The sequence below is a fragment of the Equus quagga genome, chromosome 1 (assembly GCF_021613505.1).
Source record: "Equus quagga isolate Etosha38 chromosome 1, UCLA_HA_Equagga_1.0, whole genome shotgun sequence".
Taxonomy (NCBI): domain Eukaryota; kingdom Metazoa; phylum Chordata; class Mammalia; order Perissodactyla; family Equidae; genus Equus; species Equus quagga.
In genome coordinates, this window is record NC_060267.1 from 113,922,317 (window position 1) to 113,937,965 (window position 15,649).

Sequence of the window (15,649 nt, forward strand, 5' to 3'; positions counted from 1 at the left end):
CTTCACAATTTAAAAATATTTTTATACGTCACTACCGTTGTGTTCAATTATAAGACTTCCGAAGTTTTAGATTCCCACATTCTCTCTTGCCTTAAAAGAAAAAGAAATCTGTCCACACATATATCTATATCCATATAAATCTATGGATATATAGATTTGTATCTATATCTGTATCCTCAATTTCCTGTATCTCAGCTTTCCTATTAGGATTTGGTTTGCGCTTTCAACACAAACAAACAGATTAGGATTTTGTTTAAGCAATATCTAATTATTACTTTTATTATTGTCATCATCAATATAGATCAAATTTAATCAACCATTGTAAATTCCTCAGGTGACAAATCACTAACTCTAAACTCATCAAAAAATAAATACTAAATAATTAAAGGATCTATCACATTGACTTTTTTTTAAAATGTGATACAGTATGATAAACTCTCTTCAGACTTCAAAAATACTTTAGAAAGATCTTTGGAGTTTTAAGTGAAGTAAAAGTGTATTAAATTAAAAAGGAAATTTAAAAATACATATCAGTTGCTATATTTTAAAGTCTTCCTCTCTTGAGGCTATATTTTCTTTTGGAAAAGAAGTGATGAGGGCCTCTATGAGCAATCGCAATTTTTGTTTGACAATAAAATTACTGGTAATGTGCTTATTCGTTGAAAAGTTATTCTTTGGCCTAACTAATATTAATATATGAACTTATTCCAAAACAAGTATTGAGCTTATATGACTCTTCTTTATATCCATTTTCAGAGGATTAGTGGGATCAATCCCCCTTCCACACCTTAAGCCACTCCAATCTATGCCCATGCTAAGATATTTTGGAGTCATGCAGATATAATTACATGTTCTAATTCATTAGAACAAATTTTTGCAGACAAAATTTGGGAACGCTTTGGATTATTCTCTAAATTTGGAAAATAAAATAACATTGTGTGCTATATCTCTACTTCTATTATATTTTTAAAAAAGAGAGAGAATAAAGAATAAATATAAACCTTTTGGATTCCCAAGCACTATTTGGTTAATTTGTTTTGGTCTGATAGTCCTTTATTGAGTGATTCTTGGTCTTAGAATTAGGAAGTGACATTCATCTCAATAATCAATAGATGAACTTTCTTTCTCTTGTACCTTCCAAACAAGTAAAAAGATCCAACTGTTACCAAATTCAGAGCCCAACTCTAAACCTTTAGAACTTCCCAAGGATCTGCTTGTTTTACCTGAAAGAAATAGTTGTTCCACTTGGCTGTCTCGAAGATTTTGTTTTGTTTTTGCTTGTTTGTGATTTTCGGGGTATTTTAGTTACTTATTTTCTCTGACAACCTATTATTGAAGCTTCACGTTATCATGAAAATATTAAGCTCAGATAGAAATTTTAAAAAGTTGGGTCTAAATGCTGAATTTAGTGATAAATGTAAGTTGAGTTCCAAGATTAGTCAGCATGTCTGAAAGCAAATAAAATGTTGGAAGACAGTTTTTTAAAATTTCAGATGACACATATTTAAGAACAGATTTTGAAATATCAGTATTAAAGATCATTTTAGAATACATTATCACCCTCTATAAAACAGTTGTTAAAGTATCCATAAATAGAGATATGCTAAATAATAATAAGACATTTCTAGCCCACGTACAAAACATCCTAATTCCAGATGTTTATTATGAAAATTTAGTCTCTTGCAACTCCTATGTCCTATGTTGTCTCAAGGACATAGCAGTGGGAAGTTACAAAAAGCCACGCATATCGCACCATTCTACAATTGTGCATGATTGGCTCCCACGAAAACCCCAAACAGGAAGGTTTTGACTTCATTGATTTGCTCCTTGCCTTTCCCTTGAGTTGTCTGTATTGAAATATGTATTTTTCACCCGGGTTCACGAGGTCCCTAAGCCTTTTGACTCTAACCATGTCATCTCTCCCTCCACTCAAATGAAAAATATATATTTTTTAAGGCCTGAAATGAATTTTTTCCCCCGCCAAACTTTCAGTTCCCTGGAATGAGTTTTTGACAGCTAAGCTATTTTACCAAGCAATACATCATCAAAGCAACACAGACCTGACAGTCTATCACACGGGGCCAGAAGAAGTATTACATCGGTAGATCATAGAACCACGTCACTCAGGTGATACATTCACTGCACTGTCACAGGCCTGTGGAAACCTACACAAGTGACTTAGACCTTTCAAGGTTTATTTAAAGGAATATAATTTATTTAGCAAATCCTGTCCAGTTCTGAGGGAGAGTATCCATTTCCACTGTACCTGGAGAGAGAGGTAGTAAGGGTCTTTTGGGGCTTAAAAAAAAATTTAAGTGGGAAAATGAAGCCAAATCAAAGGGAATGACTCCCCTTCCATATTTAAAAATGGGAGTCCAGCTGTGATTTTCAATCTCCTTCTAAAACTGTGCTGTGTGAGAAAATTACAACCCTCCACCAGAGCCAGGGGCGCAGGAGATGAAGCTCATCCTTGGTGTCTGCTCACTCTTAGTTTCTGCATAAGTTTCTCTTCAGGTGCCAGCTCCCCCATTGGAATTTCCAAGCTACTCATGGTTCCTCACTGTGACAGGCTTTGTTCCAAGGCTGTTCATGCTCTCAGATTTCTGGAAGACAACAAGACCCTAAAACCCTGGCTCTGCCACTCACCAACTCTGTGATCTTGGAACTCTTTCTTTCTCAGCATGTGTAAAATGGGAATACGATTACTTACCACATAGGATTTTTGTGAGGGTTAGACAAGATAATGCATGCGAAGTCTGGAAACTGTGCCTGGCACAGAGGAAGCAAGTAATTAAGACTAGCTCTTATCATTTTTACCCTCATTTCTTCTGCCTAATTATTCTACCTGCTTTCTAATTACTATCTCTTTGCATTTTCTGTAGCACTCCAACTTGGAGCCTGTCTCCTCCTTAATATTACTGCCTTAGGGGGTCCTTTCCTAATTACCTCCCTCTGTTTTATGTTTTCATAGCACCAGATACTTTTTCTTGGTAGTACTTATTGCAAGTGTATTTAGTTCATTGTTAAATATCTGTCTCCCTCTGCTGTAAATTAAAGATGGCTACATATTCTTTGCTACTCCTTCCATTGAGAGTTAAAGGAAAATTCCCCACCTTATGAATCTGGGACAGCTTTAGTGATTTGATTGACTAACAGAATTTAATGGAAGTGGCATTCTGTGATTTCAGAGACTAACTCAGAAGAAGCATTGCCACTTACACCTTGTTCTACTGGAACAATGTCTTTGAGGAAAGCCAGTGCCATGGAAGAAGTCCAATTACCTTGAGACTTCCATGCTGTGTGGAAGCCCAAGCAGCCTCTGGGAAGCCCACATGGAGAGGAACCAAGGCCTCAGCTGACAGTCCTGACTGAGCTCCCACTTGACAGTTACTACCAAATTGCCAGCCAGCTCTTGAAACTGGATCTCCCAGCTGCAGTTAGTTGCCCAAGCTGTGCCACACTGAATAGAGAGAAATTGTTTCACAGCCCCGATTCAAAGTGAAAATTGGTGAGCAAAATAAGTGATTGTTGGGTTTTAAGCCAATAAGTTTTAGCATGGTTGATTACCCAGCAGTGGATAACCAGAAAACTCACCTACATCATGAGTTCCCACAGGACAGGAACCATGTCTATTGTTCACTGCTAGATCCCCAGTGCCTCACAGGTGCCTGGCCTATAGCAGGTGTTCAATAAATGTTTGTTGAGTGAATGAATGAATGCGAAACATCAAAGTACTGAAGAGACTGGGATATGATTGGAAGAGAGAAATTAATCTTTGTTATTTTGTTAGTTCATTTATCACTTCCAAATAATGATTCCTTATCTAGATAAAACAGAAGTACCACATCATTGGGCACTTTCAACTGATTCAGTAATAGTTATTGAACACCACTCTGCCCTGGTTGCTGGAGTTATAGCCATCGATTAGACAATCACTGAACTCTTCTAATTCATGATCGAGATCTCTATTTCTCAAACTGTAGTCTATGGACCTGCATCAGAACTTCCTGGAAATGTTTATTAAAATTTCAGTTTCCTGGGCGCCACCTCAGATCTGCTGAATCAGAATCATTAGAGGAGAGACTCCATAATTTGCAGTTTTTAACAAGCCTCCTGGTGATTCTTATACACTTTGAAGTGTGAAGCCAGGTCTAAATCACAGAGAGTTTCTCAACCTTTCCTTGTAGTCAGCAGGACATTTAATAAAAACAAAACACAATAGATTTCTAGACCTCTCTCTAAATCCACTGAATCATAATCCCCAGGGACCTAACCTTGGAATAGTTTTTTGTGATTCTTATCATTAGGAAAGTTTGGAGAGGGGCCGGCCTGGTGGCACAGTGGCTAAGTTTGCACATTCTGCTTTGGCGACCCAGGGTTCACTGGTTCAGATCCTGGGTGCAGACCTATGCACTGCTTGTCAAGCCATGCTGTGGCGGTGTCCCACATAAAATAGAGGAAGATGGGCACGAATCTTACCTCAGGGCCAGTCTTCCTCAGCAAAAAGAGGATGATTGGTGGCAGATGTTAGCTCAGGGCTAATCTTCCTCAAAGAAAAAAAAAAGAAAAAGAAAGTTTGGGGAACAATGCTCTATTTCTTATTTGTATTCTTATTTTGTTTGCGTGAAGAGGAAATAAGCACAAGAGGTCTTTGCGTCTCCAGGTACCTGGGTATTTAAAAAAAAAAAGATTTAATGAGAAAGCGCTATTTCCCAAATCACATAACTAGTAAATCAGGCTGGACACTGTTTCCTAGCTCATTATATTTTTCAGTATTATAGCAGCATTTCCTATGTAAGGTATATTTTATTATTGTCAAGAAAAATTAGGATTTCTGACACCATACTAGGGTGGTAGTAAGATGGATAATTTTACATCTCCTCAAAGAATACCACCTAGTTACATACCTGTTTCATCTATGGTTACGTAGAGCCTACAAAAGGTCTTTGGAATAATTTCCCATCATGTACATTCATAGCCTAGCGATGTTTGGCATGAATTAGATGGGTAGTAAATGACTGATGAACGAATGGATAAATGAATGAATGAACGAATGGAGAAGAGACCTCTTCTGAGTCAATCTGATGTTAGTATGGATTTTGGTGGCTGTTACCAAATTAGGCCTAGGCAGGGTGGCATAAGAGGAACCATGTGGATGCCTTGACTCTGCATGAACTCTCTAAAGCAACAGTCATACTTTTCTCCCTCTTCCTCACTCCAGCATGCAAGATTTTGACTGTGTGTGTGTTCTATAGAGGCAAAATGAAGTGCTCGTGTGAGGCTCTCAAACAAGTAAAAGCATTCAAGTGAAGATAAAGCAGGGTTTGAAACTGTCAGGTCACAGCATCTGTCTAGGCCCAACCTGCATAGAATGTTTTTATCGTCACTAACATAATTACATTTCCTCATTTTAGAAGACTAAAAATTAATTCATCCAATTTTTTTTCCTGCAAACCTATCATGTGGATGGACTGTTTTAAGAGGGATATAAACTCAGAGTGCAACCTCTCCTTTCCAGAACCTGACCAAATAGGGGGCAGAGAGGGCAAAGTCCAGATGAAAGTAACACAAAGTGGAAAGTGTGTCCATCATTTACCCAAGCAAGGTCAAGATAAGTGTTCTGAGATATTTGTTTGATGCTTGCTTGACTGGTTGGGATAAAATCTGGGAAGACTTTAGAAGAAGCTGTAATATTTGATCTGAGCCTTGAAGGATTTCAACAGAAAGAGTAGAAAGAGACTTCTGAGTAGAGGAAATAATATGAGCACATCAGAGAGGTGGCAAGAACAGGACATGTTTTGAGAACATTTTTGTGTAATCGGAGTGTCTATGAAGAAGAAGAATAAGGGAATTTATTGGTAATGACAGAGTCAGGCCCTGAATGGACTTTAATGCTAGGTCAAGAAATATGAACTTGGGGGCCAGCCCCATGGCCTAATGGTTAAGTTCAGCATGTTCCACTTTGGTGGCCTGGGTTCAGTTCCCAGGCGTGGACCTACACCTCTCATTGGCTACCATGCTGTGGTGGCAACCCACATACAAAATAGAGGAAGATGGGCAACACATGCTAGCTCAAGATGATGTTCATTCACCCTGAGCTAACATATGAGGGGCACCACCACAGCATGGCTGATGAATGGTGTCAGTTCTCACAAACCAGGGCCATCAAAGTGGAGAGTGCCGAACTTAAGCGTTACACCATGGGGCTGGCCCCTAAATAGAACTTTTTGAGTTGATGGAAATGTTGTAGAGTTGCGTTGTCTAATACTGTATGCACTGGCCCCTTGAAGTCATTTAACACATGAAATGTGACTATTGTGACTGAGAACTATATTTTTCTTTTATCTAATTTTACTGTATTTAAATTAAACGACCACATGTGGCTAGTGATTGTAGTATTGAACAGCACAGTTCTAGATAATGATAAGCTGTTAAAGTGTTTTGAGCAGGGTAGGATCCTTTGGAAAACTGAAGTTTAGGACTATTAGTAGCTGGGGAAATATGATTTTAAATGGGGGCATCCCCACAGCAGTTTAGAGTGGTGTTCTCTTATGTTAAAGGATTATTAAAGTTGTTATGCTTTCGGACCCCTGTCTGATCTATCATGACATCTATAACAGCAAGGCTTTTTACTTCTATTACCCAGTCAAATCTCTTGCTATATCAAGTGGTAACTCAGGAAATAGCTTGTGTCATCCCTGTGTAATTTGAACATCTTCACTTTTCTACAGTTGATTCAGATTCCACAGTGTCTGATGACCTTTAGATATTTTACCCCCACATAACTCCATCAGGGGTAAAACTGATAAAAATTGGTGATGCTTTAAAAACATACAATTACAGTGGCTTCATTAAAGAGTGTTTCAAGCAACTTATTCTTTGTATCAATAAGATACACGAGTACTCAAGTTAATGGTCAAACTTTTTCCCCCTCTTATAATGAACCATAAAATTACAGTTGGGAATCAAGAGTACTGTAGCAGATAAGTAAGGCAATTTTCCTCATCATTTTTCCTTTTGTTGTCGATCTTGTTGCAAAGCCCATTGCCTTTTCAATGAACCATGATGGGAATATTCAGATTGTGCAATGCTCAAGCATATACACTTAGGTCAAGCCAGGCTGGTTTTGAGCTGTTCATTTTAAATAGGTTATGCCAAGTAAAATGTATGTCTGGAAAGTTTTTTACTAGATGATGTACTCCTATGGCTTGGACCTGTTTGAATAGGAGAGAAACTATCCCTTTTTGATTATTTGAAAAGAGATTCTGGAATTTGACCTTGTATATGCATGTTAGAACATCTAGTTTTTCAGGTAATTAAAATGCTATTTTGAATTATGTTGCTATAAATTATTATATATTAGCTATGCCTTCTTTGGATGTTCTATAAAGAAAGAGCTTACTTTTGCTCAGAAGCTGAAGTTATAGTGAAGAGGCAAACATCTCTGGGCTTTGTTCCATAGCAACGTATTAGAAGAAGACAGTACAAGTCCCTAAACGGCCTTTATGGGGTCATTGTAGGGGCTATTAGGACCAGTGTGTAGTCATTCTGAAACCTAGACTCCTTCCTTATCTGTAAAATGGGGATGATGATATCGACTTCAAGGACTTGGTGAGAGAATTAAATGTTACAATATGTATACAGTAAGTGGCATTTAGTAAATATATGGTGCATATTAGTACCATGAAAGACTAATACATTTGCTATTATTTTGGCTAACATTTTTCATAGATAAACCCTGGAATTTCAGAGGCTTCATAGAATAGAAGTTTATTTCTTGCTGATAAACATTTCTGACTATCATATGGCTCTCGTCCAGGTGGTGAATCAGGGACACAGACCCCCTCCTATTCTGTGACACCACTATCTTCAACACTAGCTTCCAAGTTTGCCCGGGGCACTGTGACTATTCTAGCCAGTTAAAATGAAAAGAATATGCAAAAATACTTGAAGATTATAAGTGGCATGTGTCATTTCAGCCCACGTTCCACATTGCACATGACCTCACCAAACTGCAAGGGTGGCTGGGAAATGTAATTCAGCTAAGTACTCAGGAAGAAGAGGAAATAGATTTTGTGAACACATTACCATCTGTGCAACAAATATAGTTGGTTTTCCAAGGTTGATGTACAATTCTACATGTGAGCTATTTGTCTTCTTATTTGTAGAAATGGACCTATCTTCAACAAGAGGAAGTTAAACAAGAACTGAAATGGCTTTCTATGAGAGTAGAAAAGAAACAGGGGGCCCCTTAAGAAGGAAGGCTGCACACTGGAGATTTCTCTTTCCTCCAGGCAGATCCTTGGTCAAAGGGGAAGGCACCCAGGTAGCAAGCAGCAGCCTCCCGGGAATGTGTGCTATGGAAGAGGTGGCTAGGAGCACTGTAATCCCAGTAGAGTTGCACTATTGTTGTTGTTTTCAAATTAAAAATAATCCCTTTTGGTTTCTGCATGACATGACAACGCTACCATTGGGATAAAGTTCTCATAGTTTTTGACCACTTTTCTTTGTATTGTTGCAAAGCCACCAGGTGAATCTAAAATAAAATGTGTTTATTTGTTTTAGTATATGATTTGTAAGAGATGAGGATAAAGGTAATCATTGTTGAAGTTGGATCCATGAAACTCAATCAGTTTTCTCTTATTCAAATAAAAATTTTCCTTCAACCTTACATTTCCATTTTCCTGCAGTTAACTCTTCTGTTTTCCACCCCTTCAAGATTTTTCTGCCTTCAATATTTGACAGCTCACTGCCTACTCCTCTTCAATCCACAACCATCTGGCTTCCCTCATACTGACCATATTCTTAACATGTTCACCAATGTCTTCTATGCCTCTCCTCTTACTTCTCTGCAGCATTTGACCTACTTTGCCAAACCCAGAGAAAAGTTCCTCTGTCTTCTGTCTGGTTTTCTTAAGAAATCCAAATGTGTCTGTCATTGTAACTACTCCTATTCTCTTTATCTCTGTATCTAACCTAACACAAACCCCTGCTTGTTTATATATGCTTTCTCAAATTGCCTTCGAACATTGCCACTTCTCTCCAGCCCCACATTGAGGTTATCATTATCTTTGCCCAAATTGTGATAACAACTGAGCGGTCCCTTCCACCCATCTGCCCCTATCTTATTCCATCTAACTTTTTTTTAAGTGCACATTTTATTTTCAATTCTGACTAAGCCATTTTTTTTAATTGAGGTAACATTGGTTTACAATCATCTAACTTATTCTTTATGCTGCAGTCTGAGTGGTTTCTTTAAAATGTATATCTCCTTAGGTCCCTTCATGAATAAGATACTGCAGTTGCTCCTTATTGCTCCTGTGACAGAGTTCTGACTGCAAGTTGGTGTCACATGGCCTTACTCTTGCTTTTCACTTCTTCTGGGTTGCTTGACCATCTGACTTTTCACTCTCTTGGATTCAGGTGCCCTGAACTTCTTTCAACTCCTTCACAGTGACTTCATTTCCTTAGTATGCTAAGAGCATTTGAAAGAGCAAATTCATAGAAAATAATGGATATATTAATTGCATTGAACGGGGTACAAAATTTATAAGTCAGTAGGATTGATGAACAGTAATTTGAAAGTTATTCCTTTCATTATTCTTTTTCTCAATTGGTCACATTAAATGTAACCAGTGACATCTTATTGGTGTCTTCTATGAGAACGATAAGTTCTGGATGTTGTCTTGCTGGCTGGAGACAGAGAAATTAGAATCGGTGGTTTTCTTTTGGGCTTGTTTTTCTGTATTTCTATTTTTACTAGAATCAAAATGGTTTCTTTCAAGATGCTACCATTTCAAAAGAGTAAATAAAGCCCTTGCTTTTTATGGTCATTCTTTCTCAGATGTTTGAGATAGTATAAAATATGTCAGTTAAGATACAGTCATCTCCAAGTAACCACAACAATAACCAAAGGAACAGTAGCTTTATTCATAGAGTTTTTATTGTATACTTAAGAAATCTGTAGGTAGACCATACAAAGGTTATTAAGAGGCTCAATTATATCAGGATTCTATTAGATCAGAGTACATTTCAATTTTATTGGCCTATTTCTCACGGTTGCAAATATGAAGGAGTAATCAATGCCTCAAACAGGCAGGAATGAAAAGGAATGTAGCAATGGGATTTCCTCTTAAGTGTAGCTTTAATCAGAAAGCATTCCCTCCCAAGAAGCCCCAGAGTAGACTTCCACTTATATTTTATTGACTATAAATTTATCGCATGGTCGACTTTAGCTATACATGACTGGGAAAAACATGTAGCTAGCAAAAGAAAGTAGAATAGACACGATGGGCTAAAATCCATTATGAATTGCCCCTTGGGGCTGGTCGCATTGACACTCCAAACAAAATCAAACATCTGTTAGCAAGGAAGCAATTGGAAGGCAACACTTGGAGACAAAAGACCCATCCCAGCATACGCCCTATAATATCTAGTAATAATTATCAAGGATTTGCAATGCCTCCATACAATATTTGTGGCTAGTATCCTCACACAAGAACAGCTTTCTGTATAATAAAAAGCAAAAATCTGTGTTCTGTAAGAAATTTGTGATTCCTTTTTTTTGTAATTTTAAAGCAGGTTTTTAATAATTTCTAAAAGGACAAACACCATGCCATACCACCCTGAACATGCCAGATCTCATCTAAAAGGACAAACAGGTACATGAAAAGATGCTCAACATCACTAATATTCATGGAAGTGCAAATCAAAACAATGAGATAACACCTTACACCTGTTAGAATGGCTATCATCAAGAAGACAAGAGTGAATGATTGTTGGTGAGGATGTAGAGAAAAGGCAACCCTTGTGCATTGTTGGTGGGAATGTATATTGGTGCAGCCCCTACAGAAAACAGTATGAAGCTTCCTTAAAAAAAAATTAGAAATAGGACTACCGTATGATCCAGCAATCAACAATACTGTCTTATAAACTTCAAAGTTGCCAAGATTAGATCTTGATTATTCTCACCACAGAAAATAAATTATAATTATGTGGCACAATAGCGTGTCTAGTATTTTTGCTGTAAGCATCTTTGCCACAAGCAGTTTTGCTGCAAACATTTTCACTGCACAATTAATTGCTGTAAAGGCATATTTCACTGTAAAAGATAAAATGACTGGTTGATTGACAGTTTTGGTTTCATTGTGCTTTCATTTGGTTACAAATGGTTTTCATTTGGTTACAAATATGCACCCTAGTATTTGGATGAAACTGACACCTCTCTTAATGAAGGAAGACATTTCGGCGAAAAAAAGAAAAAATGTGCAATGCCTAACAAGGAGATTAATCAACAAGAAAACAAAAAGTGTAATACTATGAGTGAAAGAATGGAAAGCCAAAGTGCTTAGGTAACAATCCACAAAGTAAAATCAGTTCTTTGCACAGTATTGCTGACAATCGACACACATTTAAATATTCAAATATTTGCAGTCAAATATTTGGTGCTTTCATTTTTCACAGTCAAATCTTTTTAATTTTGTTGTTCATTTTTTCAGGTTTCATTATGAAAACTATTTGTAAGCAAATGAATCCATAATGAAACCAAAACTGTCAACCAGTTATTTTATCTTATATGGCAAAATTCCCTTATGCCAATTAGTTGTCCTGTGAAATGTTTGCAGTGAAACTGCTTGCAGCAAAGACGCCTATGGTGAAAATACCTAGAACCATTATGATCGAGGTGTGAGCTAACGCTATGGTGGTAACCATATTGCAATATACAAATGTATCAAAAAATACATCTTACACCTTAAACTTACACAATGTTATATGACAATTATATCTCAATAAAAAATAAAATAAGTAAGAGGGCCTTTAGCAACTTTTTAAGAATCTCCATCATATACCACTTACTCTCTGAGTAGAAATTACCTTAGACTCAGAAGGAATAGATGATGACTCTATATTTTCACAATACATTATATACTAAGAAAACGCTTCTGTTTACATTATACCATTTAATCAACCCCCTGAGTTGGTATTATGAACTTCCTTTTGCAGATGAGGAAATGGAGCTTAAAACAAAGACATTTAGGAATTTGCCCATTCTACTAAGAGGTCCATCAGAATTTTGAACCAAGTCTTTTACTTCTTCCATCTTCCCCCTTTCACGTTTCCATGCATGGTAAGCCAAGTAGTTATGTTATGCCAATTACCTTACCTACTTCTGAAAGAATTTGAGGCATTTGAATTCCAAATAATAGAAAGAACATATTTTGTAAAATTTTAAGAGCATTCTTCACATCAGGATTTTTGGACTCCATTCGTTCATTCAAATGTTTATCAAACTCTTGGTCTGTCTAAGGCACTGTGGGATAGACGAGTACAGTCAGTTGTGTTCTTGGAACAAAAACTTATAAATTAGAATAAAATATGCACACAACTGTCTATCACAATGACCAAGACACATATGAAAACATTAAGGATTACATTATATTCCTTTAGCAACATACTTTTGGCAAACCACGCTCACAGATAGTTCATTTGAAGCTTACAGTATCCCTCTCAAATAGCTATTATCATCCTCCTTCTACTGATGGGGAAATGAAGCTCAGAGAAGTAAAACAGAGCAGCCAGGAGACGACTCTGTGTCCTCTCAATCCAAAAGCAACTTCCGGCCACCTTGCCAATATAAATGATCAAAATTCACCCCAGAGGAAGATTGAGAGCTTGTGCTTTGTAATCAGGCAGGATTGGTTTTGAATTCCAGTTCTGCCACTAAGTAGCTGTGTGAAATAGGTATGTAATATCAGTACAGTCCTGTAAATTTCTGAGGAGATTGAGTAAAGTAATCTATATCAAATGTTTGGTGTGTATTAAGTACAGCATCAATATTAGCTATTGTTAGGAATGACACCTAGTACTGACTAAGCATAAACCATGCAGGCTGCACTATTCTAAGCAGATTTCATATATCGACTCAATTAATTAGTAATAGCATTAAATGAGAATTCAACCGAGTTATGCAAAGAAAATAGTTTTATTAAATAAACAAATCAACTCAGCAAGTACTTGGAAATACTCTTTACCCAGCAGTTTTTGAGTCACTAGTGATACAGCAGTAAAGAAGACCAAGTCTATCCTCTCATGGGACTTACATTCCAGGAGGAGGAATGAAGAAGAGCATGATTTCACATAGTGAGAAATGCTAGGAAGAAAAATGAGGCAGGATACTAGATGAACATTTGGAAGACATGATAGTTTTTACAAAAATTTTACAAAATTTTTTGACATCCCTGCCCCAAAAGGTGGAATTTAATTCCCCTTTCTTTAAATATGGGCCATCCTTTGTGACTTGCTTCCAACAATCAGAATTTGGCATACATGAGCAAAGCAGAAGTGACACTGCGTGAGTATCTTCCAAAGGCAAGTCTCAAATGGTGATTTGGCTTCCACTTGGGCCCCCTGACCTCCACCATGTTTTGGGAGTCCGGCTAACCTGAAGCAGCTCTAACAAGGAGACTATGTGGTGATACCAAAAGAGACAGAGATAGATGTCTGAGCGCAGCTGTTGAGTTTTCTCAGTCCAGGTGTCAGGCATGTAATGAATGAGCCTTCAGATAATTCCAGCACCCACCCTTTAGCCACCTCAATGAGTGAAACAGAAGTGAACTGTTCCCGCCAAGACCTGCCCAGACTGTGCATTAGAAAACAAAATAAATGTTTTTGTTTTAAGTCATTCAATTTTTGGTGATAAGTTACACATCCACAGTAACTGAAACAGATGGTATTTTAGACAGGGTATCAGGGAGGTTTATTTGAAGAGCAGATATTGGAACAGAGCTCTGAATACTATAACGTAATGAGCCATTCAAAGATACAGAAGACAAACTTCCCAGGAAGACAGAATAGCAAGTACAAAGGCCCTGAGGTGACATTGCACTTGATATTTTTTTGTTTTTGAGAAAAATTCTCCCTGAGCTAATATCCACAGCCAATCCTCCTCTTTTTTGCTGAGGAAGATTGGCCCTGAGCTAACAACTGTGCCCATCTTCTCCTACTTTATATGTGGAACACCTTTCACAGTGTGGCTTGATAAGCAGTACATAGTCTGTGCCCGGGATCCAAACCAGCAAACCCCGGGCTGCTGAAGTGGAGCACGTGAACCTAACCACTACACCACTGGTCTGGCCCCTGCACTTGGTATTTTGAAGGAATAACAAGATAGCCAGTATGGTTATAGTGGAGTAGAAGACAGAGAAAAATAGGAGATAAGGTGGACCAGATAATGGAGGATCTTACAGTTGCTAAAGAGCTTAGATTTTGTTATTAATGGATTGGGAAACAATTGGAGGATAATTAGGAAGAGGTTTGATGTGATTTATGTTTGAGAAAAGATCTCCCTGCCATTTGTATGAATAACATACTGGTACCAAGGCAAGAGACAAAGAGAGAGGTCCTTTAGGAAGCTAAGAAGCAAGGACAGTAATTAGGAAGGATATGATGGTGGCTTGGCCTTGAGCCTTATCCATGCAGTTGGGTGATACGTGGTCATATCAGGGACAGAGTCTGTGGGTAGAACCAGTAGACTTGCAAATGGGTTGGATGAGAGCAGAGAGGGAGAGGGAGGCCGGACGTGCCAGGGCTCCCCGACCTTCCTGCACAGAGTTTAGCGGGCGAGCCAGCGGCATGAGCATCGTGAGGAAGCTTGTTAGAAATGCTGAATCCCAGGCCCCATCACAGTCTCATTAAATCAGAAGCTGCATTTTGACAATATGTTCAGATCATTCATAGGCAGATTAAAGTTTGAAAAGCATTGTTTTAGACACATGGATATGTCAAGTAAGAACTTAGCTCTTCAAGCCTGACCCTAACAGGATCAGGCAAGACTGGACATTTGTCAAAAAAGACTTTTAAAGGAAAAGAAAATAGCCTTTTATTCAAATTCTTAAGATAGGTAATATAAATCCGCAAAATTGTTGTTTGATGCCTAGGAACAGAAATCTGATTCCCTATTACTAGAAGATTCTACAATAATTCCTTCTGGGAATTATCTGTCACTCAGTTTTTAAAGAATTTAAGTTTTCCTGAAAAAGTTTACTTAGAACCTCTATCTTGAATTGCATTTTCTCTTTTGGGTTACTTCTAAGAGAAGAACACAGTATCAGTATACTTTCATAAAGCTCCAGATAACTCTGTTAAATTTGCATAGTTAGGAGATATATTTCATTTTCATCAGAAAGCAGTAGGCCACCACCAAAATGGCTTATTACCCTTCCTTATTCCAGTTGCCAAACTATACTTAACATCGTTTCTGCTTACAAGTTGAAAACTCAATTCCACCACTGTGGCTGTCTCAGCAGTTTTCCTTAAAATTCAAGCTCCATGCTGCTAATAATAATAAAATAATGTTAATAAATGGTTTGCCCAAAATTTTCCTTTTCATCTAATACCATATGCATAATATGCAGGGCCTTAAACAAAGATTTTTCAAAAGCCACATACTAAAAGAAACAGCAAAATTTCTAAACAACACAAAGGACAGCAACGCGCTTCCAGTAACGACTGGAGAACAAATTGTCCTTCAGGTTCCTGCAGTTTGTAGATTAAGAGCATTTTTCAAAGTTTTATACAAAGTTCAAGATTACTAAAAACGGAAATTTCAGATGGGCATGTTCACTGTGAAGGTCGGAAGACAAGATTAGAA